The 22,093-nt window shown below is 44.0% G+C and overlaps 1 long non-coding RNA gene across 1 annotated transcript; it reads right to left on the bottom strand.

Annotated features, from left to right (window-relative positions):
• Positions 1-437: 437 nt before the first annotated feature.
• Positions 438-7,626, bottom strand: LOC142570946 (uncharacterized). Its single transcript, XR_012825721.1, has 4 exons — positions 7,521-7,626; positions 2,190-2,247; positions 1,067-1,246; positions 438-484 (listed from the first exon to the last, which is right to left on the bottom strand). It is a non-coding gene; the product is annotated as an uncharacterized LOC142570946 (long non-coding RNA).
• Positions 7,627-22,093: the final 14,467 nt, after the last annotated feature.

Here is a 22,093-nt window from a genome sequence, read left to right as displayed (position 1 = left end):
AATGTCACGCGTGAAACTTTTTGCCAGTCGCCTCTAGTTCAGTCGTTCAGGTTAGAAGCAAATATTTGGCGTTTCTGATATTATTTTCGGATATACTATAGTCAATAAGAAAATTTTCTGGACGGCATACACGCTGCATCTGCAAATGTCTGCACAAATTCGAATTCTGTCTCCTGGTCTTTCAGCAAGCACCGCAATTTACGCGACCAAAAAGTGACATTCGGGAACATGAAGCAACTCTGCATAAACCTACGGCCTTCTCGCTGAACAGTAAGTGTACATATTGTCGTTCTCTTGCCAGGATGTTGAGTATTAGCATCAGGTTCCAAGTTTCAATCTTCGAGCTTATTTCTGGGGAGTTAATACAAATTGTGTGGAAACGCTGTATGTCACGAACAGAGTTAAGGACGCTTCATTAACTGTTGTACTCACCGTATGGTATGATTTGAAGTGGGCATGCTCGGACTTCGCGCAGGTAGGAGAGCTGTACAAGCCAAGCAAGTGTCAACATATGAAACTTTGTATCGTGCTGGGCAGCTATTCTAACCTCGTCGCGAACCTTACCCTGCTTAGACAACATCGTCACAAATCTTTTTTTCTTGAAAATTCTCGCACCGAACTTTAAGTATCTAGAACCCAGCACCAAAAAAAAATAATAATAATAACGACGCGCATTGTGTGACCGAGACCAACGCTATCTACATTGTCTTAGAGCGCTCGGCATTGATTCGAGCACGCATCGTACGCATTGCGGAGCTGCCATGCATATGAAAAACACCCGGATACGTTGCACGAGAGAAGGCACGTACGAGCAGCGCCGCAATCACATCCCTAGATTGCGCGCCCGTCACCTGGAATTTCGCTGGTAAACGAGCCTTGTAGTTGCAGTTACGTCCTTGCACTTGCCTCGTATAGTTTACTACTCTCTGCCCCGCATTTTTTTTTTACACCTTCCGCCTTGGATAACGACGGTAGCTAGCGTGGGTTACACCCATTCGGCGAAATTCTTTATTTTACGTGTAATCACTGCAAGTATATGTGAGTCAAAAAGTATACTTTTCGTTACCGTCTGTGGTGTGACCACCGGTGGGCTTTATGAATGGACGAGAAATCTGCTGGGGCGACTTGGCAACCTCGGCACGCCTGGGACCAAGCCACTGGGCGAACCATATAGGCCAGCTAGCCGCGAGCACACTGAGACGACGTGGAACGGCCGGCGGATGGGGATGCCGGCTTATGGCGTGGTCTGTTCATTGTGAGCCCGTCAGTTCCAGCAGTGGCCAGATTGCAGACGTGCCAGCGAAAAAAAAAGAAGAGAAAAAGATTGGAAATGCCGACGGCATTCAATTACAGGTGGCGGAAATGGAGACAAACTGACCAAGGCGAATTGCGACATGAAAAATAAAAATGAATAGCGGTTGTGTCAGAGCACTGGTTCATCGGAGAGCACGCGTAAAGCTTTTTGGTAGCCGTCGATCGCACCCTTTTCTCGGGCTTTTGTTGCCTCTTAAATAATTAGTTCCCGTCGGAGTGAATGCTTAGTAAGAGTGCGGAAGAGGATGGACCACGTTGTCAGGGAGTTTAAGGTTTTGCGCAGTCAAAGCTAGAGGACGTAAACCACCCGGTGTATAAAAGAACGCAAGCTGTAGAGAGAATCTGGGGTTTTATGTGCCAAATCCACGATATGATTATGAGGCACGCCTTAGTGGACGACTTCGGAATATTTTGGACCACCTGGGCTTTTTTAACGCGCACCCAATGCACGGTGCACGGGCGTTTTTGCCCCCATCGAAATGCAGCGGCCGGGGCAGGGATTTCATCCCGGGACCTCGTGCTTTGAAACGTAACGGCAAAGCTGCTAAGCAAATGGCACACGTACTGTCGTCTTTCTTGTCCGTGTCAATCCAGCGCTATGACTTCAATTGAAGCAAACACGGCGGGTGGAACGCAAGCTGTGTTTGGGGTTTTGGGTAAGCAAAGACGCTTGAGTGCGCTAACACTCCCTAATATCCATGAATAAGTAATTTTCAGTGACATCAAATGTCATGCGAATTAGGCATAAGGAAAAACATATCAACGCCGCAAATTGTGTGGCGAGTGCCACATAAGATTGTTCCAGAAACTGAGTGAATTTCTTGCGGGAGCCAACGGCACGGTTTTCACGCACCAGGCCCATTTTCTATACATACCGCTTCGGCGTGGATGGTTCAAAGGAGCAGTTGATTGGGTTCTCCATCCGTCACAGTGCTGAAATTTATTGATTGAAACATGCACAACAATAATTAGCAGCGAGCAATAAGAGATTCAATTCAGTTTCGCGTGTTAAGAAGTGGAAGATGGCAGAGATTGTTGGTAGCGATATCGTTTTGCAAGAAAAACGAAAAATGCTCGCATCACAAAATAAAAAGAAAATAAAGAAACATTCTAATGAATGAACATATGTGAATGCATGTGCAACAATGTTTCGCGAGCGCAAGTCGATAATGACGACTTCAGTAAAGTCCACTCGCAACATCGATATCCGCATTTCACCTTTGAGCCAGGTGGCTCATTGCAAAATCAACAGAGTTTCTATAAATCGTAACTTCTGGCCGCATGCAAGTTACGACGAGAGAAACTTTGAAGTTGATAGAGGCCAATTTTGAGCTGACATGAGTGACGTGGGTGGTGGCGTATAATTACTATGGCACTGGTGCCAGCCGGAGTAGGGTCGTATCTAGAAAATAAAGTCTAGATATTAGCCTGCTCCTTCTGGCATCGCTGGCCGCTAGTAAATTACAATTCTGGAAGTTCTCTTAGTGGCATATCTTACTGTGAGAACTCCGACTTCTGTATTTGGTAACAATAACTGACGGGATTACTCCTTGTACTTACAGGCCTATCCGAAAATGAAAATTTAAATAATGTGAAGGCGAAACAAACCAGGGGCAGTATAAATAGAGCTCTTTGTCCGTAAGAGCTCTTTGCCATTGGCCGGTATTGCCTGCGGGAGGTATTTGTCCTGCAGTGGACTAGGACTGGCGGACGGTGGTGCCCATTCGTAGGCCGCCCACCTACCGCGCAAACAGCTCATGGAAGTTCGCGTGCACACGGCATTCGTAACACCGTTTAACGAGTTCGTACTGACGAGCTTCACTTCACTTTAAAGTACCGTAAAATATAATGCATTAGTGTTCCGCCGCATCGCCCACGCCCGTTTCCTTGCCCTACCCATCCGTACAGCCTACACACAAGAATAAATAACGACGAAATTATCAAGAATTACAACGATATTGCCATTTGTTGGGCGTGTTGGTAAATTGAACGCATATTTAGCGCCAGCAAACAAGGACGGAAGGGAGCGCATTGTGTTGTCGTCTCCCTTCCGTCCTTGTTTGCTGGCGCTAAATATGCTTACAACGATATTAGCCCGTACCCTGCCTGGGCCCGAAAGATTCAGACGCGGACTGGCCCTGTTCGGTTCGACCCATTAGCCCTTGAGGCTATTAAACGAAGCATGATCGAGTTTTCTGTTATTGTGATGATACTAGGCCGCACTCGCACTACTTGCAAGAGGCAGATTTCATTGCGTCAGGTCTTCCAGTGAAGGTGCATCTAAAGAAAGTAAAGAAAAAAAAAGCATCCTCCGTTCACCATGCTCGTGCGTTAAAGTGTTATATGAACGCCTGTACACTTTCCAAATAGTTGCGCGGCAATATATAGTGAAGGCACAGGTAGAACAATACCGTACACACCTCCATCCATTTCATCTCATTCCTGAATCTCAATTAACCATTGCAACGTACAATGATTAATTTAGCGGCTAAACTTCGCTGGAATGTATATTTACATACGCTGGTGTATTGGCTTTAAGAATACCATAAGAAAGTGCCACTAGAAGCTCTTTAAGCCCCATTAAATAGAAATCGGTGACATGCAAGGGTGACGCTAATGTGCAATCATATTCTCACACAGTGCATGAAATATTTATTGCTTTATTCGGCTTCATTTTAAGGGCGTCTATTTTCAGTTCACAATTTGGGCATCCGTGTTTCTTAATATGACTAAATTTTTACTCTTTACTTTTGTGTCAACAAGTCGGGTGCTAAGCACACTGCGTGTACAGCGTAGATAACGTAGTTTTCTTATACCCCCCCCGCCTCCATTATGTAGGGCTGTGATGCTTATTTGTTGACGTTCATTCCCAAGGAACCCGCGTAGTGTCAGAAAACAAATACAAGGCAATAAACATGAAGGTTGATCCACTTAACGTGTGACAATATGATTAAAAAGTAAAATGCAGTCAGATATTTAAATTTTCTGCGTTCTGTTTTTATTTTCCACGTGCCTTTCATTTCGCCAACGCTGCAAGATTTTGCAGTATCCGCGTTTGTTTGAAGTATGTTTATCTAAGAAACATGGAACTTGAAAGTCGAAATTTATTTAGCTGGGCTAGTTATGCGATATTCTGCGGTAAAATATTCAACTCGCTTGAAGAAGTAATGAAGAAATTAAATGGAAACCAGAAACAATGTGCACTATGCCCCATGGCACACAACCTAATTTGTGTATGAATATTCCAGAGTTTATTTGCTACCACTTTATTTCATTATCCTAATAAAGCGTTTCAAGTTTGTTTGATTTTGTTTTTGCATTTAAATGATCACACAGGAGGCAATGAAAAGTGGCACGGACATCAATTACTGCTGCCGAACACCTACACGTGTTGTTAAGCTACAAAATGTTGTTAACGACTCTGCCTTTAAGCTCGTCTTCTGTTCTTGGAAAATGTAACGAATTATACTGAAATTTCTTCGGCTCATTCCTCTTGCGGCTGTTGTACGAATGACGCTTTGGACAATTGAAGACAGTCTCGTGAATTTTGTTTTTGCAGCGAGTCTTCCATCGTCCAAGTAGTTTCCCATCTCTTCAATGTCATTGTAATGCAAATATCTAACTCGTAGTCATTTTGTTCCGACTCTGTGACGTCTTGCCACTCTTGAAATTTGCCCTGCGCTGCCACTCCCACCTGGCAATTGCGCTACCTGTTGTTGACAAGTGGGGCAGCTGTCAAACTCACCACGCCACCTCCATTGGAACGTTGGGTCACCTGTTTCTAGCCTGGGCACGATCACCTTTAGGAATACGAGAGGCCCTAATAAGCTGGAAGCAAAGTTGACCAGAGTTTTCCAGTATCGCGAAGACGAACAAAAAGGCGGGGAGTATAGTGGGCGAGGCTGGCTACCGGTACCGTTTTACCAGTGACCGAAGAGCACCACCAATGTATACACTAATCGGTGCACTGTATCGCTGCTGTGTCGTGGCCTGCCTGCCCCGGCTTTGCCATAAATCGGCAGGTGCCACCGACCTAAAATTTTCATAGGGCTGCAGTTTGTGTCGTCTGCAGTTCTGCAGAGTGACAAATGGCGTGCACAGGCTTATTACGGGACCGACTAAAGCCCGAGTCCAAAGCTCCTAGGACCACCAAGTCCATCTCGGGGCCCGAGTCAACTACTGCTTACCCGACCCGAACCTGGGCTTTTGGGTAAGTATGGACATCTTTCAAAAATGCTTTCGGGTAAGCACGAGGCCGTACAGTGTGGTCTAGGGCAGGTGGCTTACACGGGGATGAATCCGGTCGACAACCTTTCATGGGAGGATGAGGAAGAAGAGGCACGAAGAACGGTGGAAAGAAAAAGCAAAGAAAAAAAAAGAAAGAAAGGAAAGGTAATGGCGCGCACAAAAAGGAAGAACATAGATGAGTCACAGGAATATGGAGTGATCAACATTAAGAGAACAAGATAAGCCTCAGCCTGGAGTTGACATTTCGACAATTAGACATGTTTGTCTAGACAAAGACGAATATACTTCCAAACGGTGGCTCTAAATTGAGGCTTCCCTTGTTTGCACGATATTGAACACACGAAGGAAGGTGCGTGTGACGTCATGACCTGCATCACGCAGGCCTGAAATTGAGATAAAGTTAAATTAGGAATCTGGACTTTTGCAGACGGGGATATACCCCAACCCATTTTTATTAGATTCGATCTATCCAGACACGTGTTCTAGCAGTGCGACGATTCAGCTAACTTAGAACACACGCTCTGGCGATGCCCCTCGTTACGAGGCACAGATCAAGCGGACCGGTCAAGATGGAATACCTCACTGCGAAGCCCCGACTACGGGGACCAAATCTGCAGCTGCCGTCCAGAGAGCCCACGATGCGGCCAGGTTCGGTCTGCCCATCCCAACGTGGGAGCGGCCCGCTGCGCGATAATCGCGTATCTCAGGATTCTCGATTAAATTTTTTCATCCATCTATCCATATGGGAGCGAATTCGAAATGTTTTTATTTGGCAAAAGCTGCTTGTAATTGGTCAGGTGCCTTCGCTAACATTATGTTTGCTATTACGATTGGTAGGCTTTTCTTTTTACGGACCGCATTAGCGTAGGACGGGCTTCGTTAATACAGGCACTGGAGCCAAGTTGCCATCGCGCCAATGGCCAGCATAAATGGCGGGCACTCGAACGCCAGCCATTTGGGTAGCGTTTTTACGTGAAATGAATCGTGTAAACACGAGCCCTAAATTTGGATTAAAGATGTCATGAATAGGGACATTTATAGCGTGTTTATGGCTTCTGTGCTCTATTGGTCGGGCAGAAACAAAGTGAAATTCCGGCTGAGTTCCTTTTGCCAATTCATTTATCGCGCAAGAAATTTAATATAGTTACCGAAAAAATTTAAGAAACAGCGCCAATGAAGATACCAATTACAAATTCTACCCACCAAAGGTTGCCTTTGCTTCGCCTGGTTTCTTTAATCATTTCAGTACAACTGCCAGTTTACTTTCTTATAATTACTTTACGCACAGGGAAAGTGCATCATGGAGACATGTTCTAAGGCAATATTACAATGCCTTCCTTTGACTACTTGTTTAAAAGAAATGTTTTTGAGTGTCTGTAACTTTACGTAGTCAATATAAGCTCTAAAATGAACCTTTAAGATGATAATTCGCCACTTTTGTCTTGAAATCCGCCATCACCAGTAAGCAAAGCTGCTGTTGTGACGCAGCCCCGTTTTGAAATTTTGGCCGTCGCAGCGCAAGTTTTCATTGAAGTTCTATCGATGAACGCTCACGGTGATTTAGAAAAGTAAACCTCTGCGAGAGCCACTGTGAGATATTGGTACAGACGCTTCATTGCATGACTGCGTGTTAGTATAAAAGTTTGTCACGTTTTAGGAAAGGAAACCCGAATGCAACAACCGGAGAACTAATGGTGTGCACGTTAGACGCCTTGGACAGACTAAAGTGAAAATGCGTTCAGAGCGCGCCTAAGGCGCGTTCAACATGAAAACAATCATAAAGAAAAACACACAAGCAAACAAACGGCAAGCTACGATTAAATTAAAGTAAGTTTAAAACAGCCAAGAATTAATTCCTGTAAATGCCGACGCGCGGAGGGATACGAGATTGCCTTGAAACACCCTCGTGTGCTCCCTTGCACACTGCGGCCTAAAACAAGACGACGTTCGTGACTTACGTTCTGTCCCAGCGCAATGATCACCAACGTAATCCATTTAGTCAGAAGCATTGCAGCAAAAGATACGAACGCGGGTTTAAAGAAGTGCGTTCGCACTTGAGCCGTGAATAGGCTGACTCCTTGTGAGCCGCGCTTTACACGAACGGGGCTCTGAGCTCTGTTCTGCAACCTAGGCGTTTGGTTATCGCTTCTCGCATGCGGTCCTTGCTTCGGCGAAGCAGAAGATACGCGGCGAGCGCGGGCAGCGTGTTTCCGTCAAAAAAAAAAAAAATAGGATAAACACGAATGAGAAAAACGCACGTCTACGGAGCTTACTCTGTTTGCCGAGTCGAAACTTAATCTCTAGTATTGGATTACAAGCTCATCAGTCTGTTGATGCAAACGTCTCACAACGTAGGTTGTTTGGTACACAACGGAGCTCCGCAGGTGTCTGGATAACGATAACAAACATTTCGTAACGAGAATTTACATCGAATAATATGTGACGGAAAGGAAGCATATATAGTTACTTATACTGAGACGTGTGGCGCCGTCGCCTTCAAGTTCACGCGCGAGCTCGGCGTGACCTCATGGATTCTGACAGTGTCTGCTTGCAGGGGCGTAGCCAAGGGGGGGGGGGGGGCTTATGGGGATTCAGCCCCCTCCCGCAAATTTTTTCGTTCTGTCCATGCACCGCCGACCAAAACAACCCCCCGCGCCGGAAATCTTCCTGCATTTTGTCTCGAATCACGAAAATCTATCTGCGCGAAAAGACACCTCGGCGCGTACATTGTGAATTCGGGCTGGATTTCGCGGCAGCGTTCATGCACCGGGAGTCACATAATGCAAGGAGCCCCATCCGAGCACAAAGTTTCAAGGGCGTTTTGGCCACCGGGCTCGTCGCGGCATCTCGCGGAGGCCGCGGAATCTACGGAGCGCATGGATTTCAATTCTAAAACTTTATTGGTATAAAGTTCTCATAAACTTATGATGCGAAAGGTGCATTGACATTTCTGAAGTCGGGCTTTACATTTTCAATTCTGGAACCTTGTGGGTTTAATGATGTTATAAACTTTTGACGCCAAAGGTGCATTGTCTTTTCTAAAGTCGTACATCGGAACATACAAGCAGACAAGCCAAATCAACACACTATCAGATAAGTTGACAAAGCACGCAGCGAGATCCTATGAGAGAAAGCGTTGTAGTGTTTCATTTGTGCCATCATGTCACAGAAAAAAAATATCAAAATTTTTTTCACCTGTGCCATAGCATGAATGTCAAGACACTAGAGCCAGCAAAGGTAACTGCTTTCATATTTATTTTTCTACTTTGACTTTTATTCGCGAGGAGACATTGAGCCACTTCAAATTTTCTTGTTTTCGCTACCCGCGGGCTGCCAGAGCCAGCCAGAGCGCATGCGTTTTCCTCGTGTTGCACCGACCACTGCGCTGCGCAATTCGGTGCGCGTTCGCTTTTCTCTGGCCGAGTAGATTTTCGCTTGGCAGAGTTTTGGACGCTTTGTGGCCAGAAGACGAGAAAAAGAAACAATGGTCGCTCGCCGCCATCACTGTGGGGACTCGGCGGATTGCAACCCGTTCACTTGAGCGCTATCTCTCCGGAAAGTCTTGTCTCGACGGTGTAGGATACCTAGCAGTATGAGTATGGTCCTCTGTGGACCAAGCGTCTCACGCTTTCTTCGATATTCCTTCGGTAGCCACATTAGGTGCCCAAAGTAGGCATTAGATTGTGGCTAACATGTTTTCCTTTGCTTTTCTTCATTGCGTTTCTTTTTTTTTTTCGATCGTCAGGGGCCATTACTCATAGAATTTGCTAAACGTGGAGACACTATCGATCGTTTCCGATATTGTGAAACGCCGGATCGGCTGCGTGTCGCAGTCAAGAACAAACGACGTGGAAAATTGACGAATAAGGTCATCTTGCTTCAGGACAGGGCCCGTGCCCACGTCACTGATGTGGTTAATACAAAATTGGCAAAGCTCAAGTGGGAAACGCTGCAATATCCGCCATACAGCCCATACCTGTCGCTCTGCGAGTTCCTCATTTTGGGGCAATTGTATAAACAGCTCAATGGAGCCAGATTCGTGTCGGACGATGATGTGAAAGAGTCAGTTACAGACTTTCTGAAGCAGCAACCCAAGGAGTTTTATGAGACGGGAATCACGCGACTCGTTAGTCAGTGGGACAAATGTCTATATGATCACGGAGACTACATTTAAATAAAGTACCCCGACAGCTGCCCCTGGGCAATACATTGTAACGAAGGACAGCGTCATTTAGAGTTTTCCCTAGCCGTTGTATATGTCCAAAATTGTAAACAATGTCCTTGACTGACAAAGTTTCATTAAAACATTTGTTCTCAACTTGTTCATTTAATGGCTTTTACATTTTTCATATCAATGGCATGCACTGCTTTGCTGGTTTCGAACTGATATAGTTCTTAAGTTCGTGTGGTATTTTCTCTACTTATTAAATTGACAAAAAACATGAAAGCATTGATATCAGTTATTTCGGACACAATTTTTGGGACATACGAGTGCCTTTTTTTGTGAAAAAATACATATTTTACTTGTCTTTACAGTGCGTAGCATTCAAAAATTCGTTTGCAGCATCTTTCGCAATGGCAATGCAGTTATTATTCATGTATTTGTTGATCCCTCGACAAATTCTGTAAGGAGGAGGGTGAGCTGCAACGTGAGACCCCCCCGAATGAAATTTCTGGCTACGCCACTGTCTGCCTGTGCCTAAATATATTATTTTCTTTTAAATCGATCGACTGCATTGCATCGGAAATAAACGAGATGTGTCGATCATTAGGTATCGAAGAACCTATCCTTGGCAAAGATATCCTAAATAGGCGAAATGCGAAAACACCCGTGTACTTAGATTTAGGTGCACGTTAAAGAACCCCAGGTGGTCGAAATTTCCGGAGTCCTCCACTACGGCGTGCCTCATAATCAGAAAGTTGTTTTGGCACGTAAAACCCCATAATTTTTTATAACCTAAATACAAGAAAATATCTTGCAATTTGGGAAATCACAGTGATTTGTCTGCGCTGAGATTTCGGCAGGAAATTAGAAAAAAATAAATAAAAGCTTGCCATTGTTTTTTTTCCGGCAATCGTGAAATTTTCCACGCCGAGCGTGTAGTTCTGATAACGTTCCGATAACCTGCCATGTACCTTAACGAATGCCTGCATCTTAGCGGTCGTATGCCTAGGCGCAACTAAGCCCATCCGCTCCTTCTTGAAAGCGACTGATCTGGCTTGTTGTTTGTCACATATTAGGTAGTTTTGTTTTCGTACTGATGCTCTTTAGCAGGACGTTTTTGAGGGCTAGTTGGTTCATAATTTAAGGAAGATTAAAACTGCGCAAAAGAAAAACAGAAAGAAACGAGGACAAGCGAAAGGCGCTCGTGGTGTCTTGCGTGTTCCTTTCGCTTGTCCTCGTTTTTTTGGCGCAGTTTTAATCTTCCTTCAGTTATGCTCTTTGGGCACTGAGTGAAGAATCATAGGAATACGATCATGTCGAGTCTTCTTTTTTCTTGTTTTTTTTAAAATTCTTGATCTATTATAGCTTCCGGCAATTAAAAACAGCATCTGTCCCGGCCCCCCGCGCATTTTACTCTGTCGTAGCCTTACTTTCGCTTTTAGTTTTCGCGGCGGGTCAATTTTTTCCCTTTCTTCCCCCTTTCCTCCCCCTTTGTTTCCTGTCTTTCGCTTTAATGTTTCTATTCCCTCCTTCCTATATATCAGGGAAGCACTGCGTCCCATTGAGGTGGTGGTTTCTAGCGTACTCTTCCCCATTTTACTGCGACAGCAGTTAGGTGCTCGAAACTGGGTCTGCCTTGTCCGTCTGTCCCGGTCCGTCCGGTCTGTCCATTCTGTTACGCTGACATGGACCGCTGTTGTCGTCGACGACACGCAACGATGATTTTATTTCATCGTCAGGTCACCTCGTCATCACCAGCTTTGCCGTTGCCACAGCGCGAAGCAAAACAAAACTTCTCCACTACAACTACCACTGGGATTCAAACCCATGCCAGTGAAGCAATGTACATGCGGCCGTTGAGCGCAGTAACCATTGAGCTATCGCGCAACTTTTTTTCTGTTTTATTTAATACGTGGAAAACCACGCATGGAAACAGCCCAAAAAGAAATTCAGAATCAGTACATCTTATACACAATGCCTAAAACCAGGCAAGCATACGGATGCATTCAGCATCTGCATCAAATCTTGCGGCTACTCCTGAGCAGCATACAGACTTCTTACATGGGCTGCATTTACTACTGGAAAAAACGATCTTGTAGATTTCGGGCTTCCAGCATGCCTGTCGCACATCCTGCTTCGCCAGAGGCTACGCAAGCCAAGGAGTACAACTATATCACAAGGCAGGTAACCGGGATTCCTAAGTATCTGCAGCAGTAGTGGGCAATTAGTGCAATACATTGTGCTCCACACAGACTTTCAGACCATGGTGGCATCTGTGCATGCATTTCGAAGGCCAGAGCTATCAATACTGTAGTGGACAAGGTTTACATTATGTGCACTGTCCACGCACGCACGCACGCACGCACGCAAGCACGCACGCAATGTTCTTGACATGATGGCGGCGTGTTTGCGTGCAATTATTCTTTTTCATTCCCATAAAAAGCACGGTTCGTGGTGCAAAGGAAGCGCACATGACAACGTTGATGATAAGCTTCAAACATGGCACATAGAGGACGTGTCTACAATAATGTGCTTGATAGGAAGCCACATCGAAATCATCGACAACGTCGATGCCAACAGCGACGTCGGAGCGACCACGCCACGTAGTTTTACGCATGAGCTCACAGTATTCACAGTCTCGTCCAATGTGGTGGCGCTGTTTTCACCTGATCATGAACCAATCAGCTCGACTTTCAATGCTCGTTAGTATTCAAAGGCGCCAAGCTAGTGCCCTATATAGGGTGTCCCACACAACTCGAACCAAACTTTAAAAGTATGCGTATGCCACGTATCCAGAGAGAACCGAGGTAATGTTGTTTGCCGTCGCTTGGAGATACTCAGATCACTTTTTGCATTCCACCTAGTTGGATAATTAGTCTTAATGAATGAATCAATTTGTCAAACATTATAATTAGATGAAAAGTGTCAATGAGAAAATAGTAGAGCGACACAAAAAACTCCTGATACAGCTTTCTTCTGCTCAATACGTGCTACAAAAATGTGTTCATCCAAGCACGAGAGAAGCCTGCGAATACACGCAAAGTGCCTCGAGCGGTCAATCGCCCGGAAATTTTCTCCGAAATGAGCTCCGATATACGCGTTCCGCGGGTGTGCACAGTGTTGCGCATAGATTTGGTTTCCTGGTTTTTACCTAGAGGACACATTTTATGTAGCCCTTGTTGTTTAGTTTTGTCTGTTCGTAAATACCACTTTGGTCCTTCTGTAAATTGTAGTAATTGCGCAATCTTTGTCAGGATTCTTGGAGTCATAAACATTGCTAGTCCTATGCAACACGCAAACAGCAAGAAAAAAAAAAGAATACAAATGACTACTGCTTCTCCTCTTACCTCAACACGCCCACCCCTCCCCTCCAGAAATTCGGACACCCTCCCTCTAATTTCAATTTCTGGGCAAACCCTTGGGCATATGGCCTGGCAGACATCTGCAGCATCACCGAAAGAATAACCTACTTTCACTATCATCTCTGTTCCACATGTCTTGCTACTACCTCGTAACACAATGATACACTATTAAACAGGTGCGATAACTGCAAAAAAAATCAATAAAGAAAAAAACAGAAAAGCTTGTCGTGGCATTGTCCACGACAAGCTGTCAACGTTGTCCAACGCTGGAAATTCTAGCGGTTCAGTTGAACGTGCAAGTGCGGCACATGTGCAGCTGCAAACACTTCCAAAATAGCCGGGTCCAATCACTTCCTGCTGACTGCTTCTTTTCATTGTTAAGCTAGGTAACGAAAAGAATTACACGAAAACTGACGTCAGCAAAAGAAAATGTTACCACACGACTCTACATTTGCCTATTCTTTTGCAGCGCAAAGGGTGAGAGGAAAATGTCTCGGTCGACGCTACTATTGGCGCGCACGCCCATCTGGCTGCCAGAAGAAATAGTCGGGAGACGTAACCAGCGAGTTACTGAATTCTTCCGATATATTTCGTAGTGATTTTTCTTTCTCTGCAGGCGTGTCTCGAAACTCGGATTCTCTATTCTTCTGCATCGTTACACGTTTCATTATTGTTGCTGCATCCTCTAGACAACAGGCCTCCGAAAGAGAGCAGATTGTCCAACCGAACCCAACCCGAAGCTGCCTTAAAAAGCGTGCTCGAACCAAAAAACAAAACTTCGTGGGAGTTGAACCGGAACTTCTTTACTATATATATATATATATATATATATATAGGGTGCCCCAGTTAACTTGGACCAGGATTTTAAAAATACCCAAAATTGTACCGACTGCATAGTAGCCGTAGTCGTATGTACTTACGGCAAATATTTTTTTCATCACGAAGTATTACTTAATTACTTTAATTGGTGAAATTTCAATTATTGCTTGAATCGCAAACATATCAATTACAAAGTTGTAGGGCACCTTAAATAACCTCGGAATCAAGCATTTCTTTCGTGCTGAAGTGGTGCTCGTTGTTTTTTCGAAGAAAAAACTAAAGCCAGCGAAATACGCGAAATACGAAATTGATGCGCACTCGCACGCCGCTACTCAAGCGCCTACAAGCAACCATTGAAAGATATACAGCTTCATTCTCCTATCGCCGCATCGTACAAGGCTCCGCTACGCTTATCAATGCGTCAGCGGCGTGTTCTCTTGATGCCGCGACCATCGCGTAGCGTGAAGCCTTGTATCGAGTCGCCGCCGCTAGTAAAGCCGCGTATCCGTGGCTATTCGCTTGGGAGCGCTTGAGTAGCGGTGCGCGAGCGCGTATCCATTTCGTACTTTGGATGTTTCGCGCGCTTTTGTTTTTTCTCGGAAAGACCAACGAGACAAAGCTGAGCACTAAACAAATGCTTGATTCGGAGGTTATTTGAGGTGCCCTACAACTTTGTAATTTATATGCTTCCGATTCAAGCAATAATTAAAAAGTTCACTAATTAAAAGTAATTATTTAAGTAATTCTCCGTGATGAAAAAAATGCCGGCCGTAAGTACATACGACTATGGCTACTATGCAGTCGGTGTCGGTACGATTTTTCTAAAGCTCTTGGGTATTTTTCCCATCTTGGTCCAAGTTAGCTGGGACACCCCTGTATATATATATATATATATATATATATATATATATATATATATATATATATATATATATATATATATATATATATATAATAAATAAATATATATATATATATATATATATATATATATATATATATATATATATATATATATATATCCTCCTGAGTTCCGAGGTGTATTAAACTTCACAGATGTTTGTGAGCTTTTCGGAAATTGATGTTTACGTTACAGAGAAGAAAAATGAATTTTAGTATGTCACAATGATCGGCTGTATTAGCACAGCATGATGTCCAATGTATTGGACACTGGAACTCTACCCGGTCATTTTTGGGGTGGTGGGTACGCAGTAGCCACGGGCACATTTAATATTAAAAATGGCTTCAAAAGTGCAAAATCCGTTTATTAATCAAAATTTCATCACAGAAAAAGAACGAGTGATAAAGTGTGAAGTCCCCGTAGAAAGCTGTGCTGCTCAATGCCACCATTGCAAACACCCCTGGTGTCCAAACTACTAATGCATTTTCAACAAAACTTCATAGGTGGCGCTAGTAGGTGTCCAAAATATTGGACAATTCGGTTTTACGGGCTAAAACATGCGGCGGCCAGGGTAGTGGCGGAATATTTGATGTCCAATATATTGGACAAATGCCCCATAGCCGCAACTCACGAGGATATATATATATATATACATATATAACGGTACCGAGCGAAATGCTTCGCACATATTGTGTGACACGGAGTCAAGAACCACATTAGGCTAAGCGAAACACGTTCATTCCACAGTCGGCGAACCACACTTGCAGCCTGTTATGACCCGCGAGACGGTGTGTATGCGCGTCTGAATAAGTGCGTGCGTATGTTCCCGAACCTATGGTCGAGGCGCTTGCAGCTTCGAACCCAGCCGTGTCCGCCGAGCTCAGTGGAAGAAATGTTCTTCGAGAATGTACGAAAGGTCCCTGATTGTGCGCAACTTTTTGCGTCGACCATTAACTTAGGTAACTCCGCACGAGTCGTATATGAGACGCGCAGCAGCAATTAAAATGAGCGCGGACAGCAGAAATGTGTGTTGTACGGGGCCAGAAGCAGCCTAATATAACGAGGGAACTAAATCTACGGTTACACTATTATTGAAATGGAGATTCGTGAACGGCTTGGAACCAAATGTGCAGATAACAATGTATTTGTCATCTAGAGCAATATATATATATATATATATATATATATATATATATATATATATATATATATATATATATATATATATATATATATATATATATATATATATATATATATATATATATAAGACTACAGACAGTCAGCGGCTTGTGGTATTTTGTTACACTTCTTTAATGCATGCCAGCTCACGATAATTTTAGCCGTTATATTAAAGAGCCATATCAGCAAGGTCAAATCACGTAAATTGCATACGTGATGAAGTCACCCGCTCGATAAGTGTAATAAATAATGTCAGAAGTTTATTACAAGTGTGGCTGAACAAACAACTATGCTCTATTACAATCGCATATGCACTGCTGCTTCGTCGCTTGGGGTTAACACATTACAGCTCACACAAACCTAAACGCACTTCTTACGCTGCAGAATACTGGCAAAAGTTGGACATATACTTGGAATAATGACCCTGGAGTTAGATCTATAGCTAAAAATAGCCTTCTTCACAATACTAGCAGCTTGCTTATCTCCGAAAGTTCCTCGAATGTTACATATATATGCTTTGGTATTCTGCTTAGTAAGGACTTATTAAGGTCGCCAAACAATCACTTTCGAAATAATACATTTTCTAAACAATAATATACGCCCAGAGGAACTGATAATACATGTCTAAACAATTACCGAAAAAGAAAAAAAGGTCACACACTTCTTCCTGAAGTGATTTTGTTCCATAAGTTTTCAATGTTCTCACGACTTCAAGAATTCGCGCATGACAAAAATTATTGTTCATGAGATTTGATAGGTGCTGAAAATCTGGGGCGATTGTTAGAGACGGGGCACAAACTTCAAGCAGGATCATTCACCCATTCACTCTCGAAATCTAGTCACTATGATGAAGGCTGATTAAAGTAGAATTTGAATAACAGGACTAGCCAGAGATGCTTTCGCTAGCAAATATGTCATATTGTACGGGAATAAGCCCTTATGCCCACACTCCCAAGCAATTCTGATGAAAGATAAATAGGATGGAAAAGGGGGGGGTGGGGCATAATTAAGTTGAAGGCTCGCAATGCCTGGGACCCACCGAAATCTCTTAGGGAGGAGCACAAAGACAGAGAACCTGTTACGACCACTGCTGTATTCGCTGAGGAATTTAGTTTATGGAAGGCTAGAACTACAGCCGAAAATTCTGCTAGAAAGATAGGTACGAAGTCTGGAAGGTGAAGCCAGAACGACCGGATTGCGAATAGGAGAGGATACAAAGCCTAACTTTTTCCTCTTTGTGGAGGGTCAGTGTCAATAACTACCTCGGTCCATACGTGCAAAAAGTAATCAGTTAAGATATAACGTTCCTGTTTATTTTTAGTTGCAAGTGCCATTGATGATCCTTCTGTTCAGATTATCTTGAACTATTCTCTACAGAGGTGTTCCAGAGGCCGCCCGTCTACTTTCAGCCCTGCTTGGCTGATACGGCACAATGTTGCCAACCGAGGCACGACCCCATTATGTCCGATGTAGCATACCGTTGTGAGTTTCCATATTTCTTGTTGTCGCCTTATCTTTACAACGATATATTGTCCGGAGAAAGGCAACTTCGACCCTCGCAATCCCCTTAGCACCAGAACATGGTTTTCCTACTTCATTGGCAGATGTCCTCGTGTAAGGGTGACGGATATAGCTCTTTTTTCATGGCCAAATTGTACTTTCGCCTTTTGCGTTTCACTTTTTTTTGTTCCGTTCGTGTAAGAGCACTACGCCTACAATGCCCAAGGGTCCATCAGACGGTAGCCGTGGTGATCTTCCATGGAGAGCAAAGTAAGGACTGCAGCCTATAGTCCGGTTGTGTGAGAAAGGATGTGGGGATTAACCGCAGCCTCTAATGCGCACTTTCAGCTCCCTGATATAGGGTGTAAGGTGATGAACTGCTTAATGTCACGTATAGCCCTTTAAGTCAGTCCGTTTGCTTCTGGGTGATAGGGTGCGGTAAATCGTCATTTAATCATCATTCGTCGGGCACACCGCCTTAAACGCTCGCTTCGAAACGCGGCACCGTTATCTGCAATCGTGACTTCGATATCATTGGATATCTCTTGGTTCGGGAGTGCAATCACGCTCTGCGCAGCTTCCCTTCTCGGTTTACACGCTACCGTTTACATGCATTCGTCAATCGTTAAGGGGATCGTTCGAGTGGTCCGCACTTCCTCCCTTTTCTTTTAGAACTATGCAAAATCGAGAGAAAATGGTTTATTCTAGTGTTCTGCTGTAATAAGCGCGGTATCACGTTGTTTCAACTTTGCTTTGCACAGCTGACACACGCGGAACGTATAGACGTATTCCGAAATGTCTAGCTTCATGCCATCCCAGTGGAACCTGTTTTATTTTCCAATACCTTCTCCAGACATCATCAGGCCCTCCAGAACATGGAGGATCCCGGTAAAGTTCGGTAATACTGGGAAACATTTGCATTCTTTTGGTATTTCTGATCTTCATTCTTTTGCTACCATGTTTTCAGTTCCACACCACGTAATAGTTGCGTCACATTTTGGTGACAGTCTCTAGTAGGTAAGTGCAGTCTTAACCTTGCATCAGCATGGGGCAATTTTACACCATGCTTGTGTGTAACTTCGACGGTGAGCAGGTGTATTTCACTTGACCACCTAACTGATTGTCCTTTTCGCTAGTGAGGTTTAGGATGTTGTTGAACGCTTGGTTGTCTGTGAATAACTTGAAGCTTCTGCCTTCCGGGTGTGTATGCTAGTAACGCAGGGGCATGACAACAGCTAACGCTTCTTTTTTCTGTAGTAGTAAATTTTCCTCTGCTTTCGCTAACGCATAAGAATAATAGCCGTAAGTCGATGTTTCGGATGTTCATTATCATCCCTCTAGTACATAACCGCTCTCCCTCCGTAGTGCGAAGCATCAGTATTCAGTTAATATGGTTGCGTGAAGGCCGGGAGGGTTAAAACTGGTTAACATGGCATTATTTCGACCAAGTCTTGATAATCTTGCTCACACCCCATGGTCCAAGTGAATGGAACGTTAGTCGCTTTAGACATTTACTCTCCAGTGCGTAGTCTTTTTATAAATGCTCGAAAATGTCCAGCCAGTCATAGAAAAACACGTAGAAAGTGTACATCATATTAATTTTTTAGGTGGGAAATACGCTTGTCCGATACTTCCTTTGCACTCTTTTGTCTGTACGTCCAGCGCTCTCCTAAGTAAGACAATCGTGTTCTTGACGAACTCACGTTTCTTTGTGTTAATCTATAATTTAGCGTTACGCAATACATCTAGCACTTATTTGGGACAGATATGAAATGTGGTTATCTCGTGATCTCAAGTCGATAATTATATCATCGACGTATACATTACAGAAATTGCCTTTGAATTTCTGAAATGCATTGTCCATACTCCTGTAAGTTTAAACAGCGCGAAAAAACGAAGACAAAGGTACACGTACGCACATGACCAGCGCTGTGTGTGCGTCTATCTTTGCTGTCGTTTTTTTTCTCTCTGTTTAAACTTGCAGTATGTTGCACCAACTGGTCCAAAACAGAAGTATTCCTGTCTATGATCCTTTGGAATCATGCCCCAGAATGCTCCCAACCGAAAGGTAGTTGGTTGTATTCAAACAGGCCGAAAGGTGTCCCAAAGGCTGTAAACTGTTTGTATTGTTCCTGAAGGCTCACCTATCAGTAGTCCTTGCAAAGTTCGGTGCGCGAAAACCACGGCAGCCACTTGTTTCTTTGACAATATCATCAGTTCGGGTTATCGAGCACGGAAATAAGTTTATTTGGTTATAATTTAGCCTGTAATCAGTGCACATTGTAAATGTTCAATCTTCTTTTGGCACTATTGTGAGTGGCGACGCGAAAGGGGATGTTAATGGCCTGATAATTTCCGCATCGACCAGACCATGCACTTCCTGTTTCGGGTAAGTCATCCTTTCGTATGATAGGCTGTAGGTTTATTTTTTCTTTTTCGGCTCCCCACTGTAGAATATAGATATTAGATGGTACTTCTGTCAGAAGAGGCGGGTGGAAGATAGAGCCCTCAAGACATAAATTCCGAGTACTGTGTTGGGATATCAGAGATTTCTGTTACCGGCTTGAACGGAGCTGACCACACCTTACTCAAACGTTTGCGCGGACCTTCGGAATCCTAATAAAGAAAGCTGTAAAAAGACGGTGGCAGCGTTCGGACAGCCACAACAGCGAGCGATCCTGACAGATGCACTTCGGAGCACTTAAACGCATCTTGCATACATTACAGGTGCAAATTTTTTCTTGCTTGCTCGGTGAAAACTTGGATAAGTCGCTGTCTGTGATGGTTCCCATGCCTCCAACCGCGATAAAGAGCTGCTAAAATTTGCCAGTGCCACTATCGCAAATCTTGGACAAGAAATTACTGACCGCACGCAAAGTGTAGCCTACGTGAGCGAAACTTTTGAGGAACTTACAACTAAAATAAAAAAAAAACACTGACAGCGCCCAAACAAGAAGATGGTGTCTTGAAGAAAAAAATAGCACTTGGAAAGTTCGCTTGCTGGAACTAGGAATGAGCTAACATAGCTGAAACAGTATAGCCGAGCAACCAATATTGCAATCAAAGGAATCCCCCAGACACTAAGTGACGTGGTGCAAAAAGTAAGTGACAAGATTAAAGCACGCTTCATGTTAGCCGAAATTGATGCGATTCAGTGAGTACCTACCAAGCATAAGGATAAACAAAACATTCTAATAAAATTCACGTCGCGAAGCACTCGGGATACCTTTCTTTCGACAAAAAAAAAATGATTTGCGCGAGTGAACTTGGGTTTACTGACAAGAGCCCAGTCTCTATAAACGAGCAGCTCTGCCCCCGAAAATTGAACCTTGCACGGGATGGCCATCACCCGAAAGAAGAAGATTTGGAGATTCGGACGATGGTACGGTTTAAAATTCTAGCTAGGAAGGCCGAAAGCTTGAGCATCATTGACAGTGCTACACAAGACGAACTTTCTAAAATTATGTAGTAGTGTATAGCAAATCATATTGTAGAGTATAAGACTAAATGTACGGCATTCCGAAGGCCACGGACACCTTTGGAGGAGACGGTGGTATGTCTTCTTCACTGTAATATAAGAAGCTTAAATAAAAACCACTGCACTATCTGACTAACTGCACTATTCGCGAGTCTGAATTGCAGCTATAACGTCATAGCTCTCTCGGAGACTTGGTTAAAAGAAAACGAGTTCATGAACTTGTCGCACTACGATTTCGTTTCCCCTTCCCAGAATAGCAATCTCCAGAGGTGGTGGCGTTACATGGGATTTGTCCACATAATTAAAGTACAGGAAAGTCGAGCTCTTAAGAGAAACGACATTAGGAGAGCAAGAAGTGTTGTTTATTGACCTAGATACCAAGGCATATATAAGGATAGGTGTGGCATACAGCCCACTTGAGTCAAACCATCTTTCCTGGAAAATTTAGAAAAAAAGGGTCAGTATATTACAAACACAAGATGCAATGTAATAATTTGCGATAATCTTAATATTGACGCGGCCGACCGTTCAAGTACACGATGTCAGCATATCCTAGCATCCTATGGATTTGAAGATCATATCGCAGACTCACATACCAATCGACCACATACTGACAAGCATTAAAATGTCTAACATATGTCAGTGACCATTTTCCCACATTAAACATTTGCCTCACAAATTATGACTGTATTAGGGAGCCACCCGCACGCAAATCTTTTCTGGCGTTATTATACAGGCTATGCCAGCATATATCCCGAGATTTATCCGAATTGTTCTTGCGTGGCCTGTGGTGAGGTAACTACGTTGCCTCATATGCTCTGGGAGTGCGGGTCGCTGGGCCCGAAGTTCATCAAGGAAGAGTGGGACGCGCTCCTGCGAAGTCCTGTCTTTGAGGACCAAATCCTGGCCGTCCAGCGCGCCCGCGATCGGGCCGGCAGACTAGATCTGTCAGTCGCGTCTTTGGATTACCTGTTTGAAGAGGTAGCTTAGCGCAAATAAACCCACGGACACAAGGAAGACAGACAAGGACAAGCGCTGTCCTTGTCCTTGTCTGTCTTCCTTGTGTCCGTGGGTTTATTTGCGCTAAGCTACCTCTTCAAATATGCACGACCAACTAGCCCAAC

This window comes from Dermacentor variabilis, chromosome 1 (genome assembly GCF_050947875.1).
Source record: "Dermacentor variabilis isolate Ectoservices chromosome 1, ASM5094787v1, whole genome shotgun sequence".
Classification (NCBI taxonomy): domain Eukaryota; kingdom Metazoa; phylum Arthropoda; class Arachnida; order Ixodida; family Ixodidae; genus Dermacentor; species Dermacentor variabilis.
Note: the sequence above shows the minus strand (reverse complement) of the source record. Positions and strands in the feature narration are given on the sequence as shown.